Source organism: Phaeoacremonium minimum (assembly GCF_000392275.1).
Source record: "Phaeoacremonium minimum UCRPA7 unplaced genomic scaffold PA7_03_scaffold_623, whole genome shotgun sequence".
In the NCBI taxonomy this organism is placed as follows: domain Eukaryota; kingdom Fungi; phylum Ascomycota; class Sordariomycetes; order Togniniales; family Togniniaceae; genus Phaeoacremonium; species Phaeoacremonium minimum.
Window position 1 is genome coordinate 7,762 of NW_006921525.1, and position 784 is coordinate 8,545.

Here is a 784-nt window from a genome sequence, read left to right on the forward strand (position 1 = left end):
TATATTAATAATAACTTTCTAAAAAATTAAAAAGTTTATATAAATACTAATAGTTAGATAATAAATAAAATTAGTTTAAAATAATTATAATATTTTAATAAATATATTAAAATATATTGGCCTTAGGCATAGCCTTAAAGAAGCTTTATTATATTGTAAAGTGTGAAACTAATGTATATTGTATGGCTTAACTAATAGGACTTACATAGGCCAGCCGGCACCACCTGCCTGCACCTTATGTATGCAGAGTCACGTGATTTGGATACTGCGTGCATAGGGTGACTGCGTCTATTCAGCAACTATTTCAATCTACCAAGTCTATGGCCTTCAACGACGTCTACAGACAAAAGTCTATGTATCTTCAAGCAATTCCGAATCTCCTCCATCTAGCTCTGGATTTTCTAGTGGCCTCTTTGTATCCAGCTCACTTAGTTGGCATTAAGATATAACTATTAATCATTAAAACAGTGATTCTCGATACTATTAAGAGAAATTAAAAAGTTTCTTTCTTTTTTAAATTATATATTTAATAGAAAATATAATTAAAATTATAATCTTTATTATAATTAGCTTAAATATTCTTATATTCTTTATATAAATATTTAAGTCTTTTTTTATTATTAAACTTTTTAAGTTTATTTTTATTTTTATCAAAAGATAAAGTAATAAATAAAAACTTATAAAACTTTCCTTTTTTATTTCTTTTCTTTAGGTTTTTTGAGAGAAGAAGGTAGTAAACTCTGACTATAGGTATAGTGATAGGTGTAACGGGCCAGATAGATAG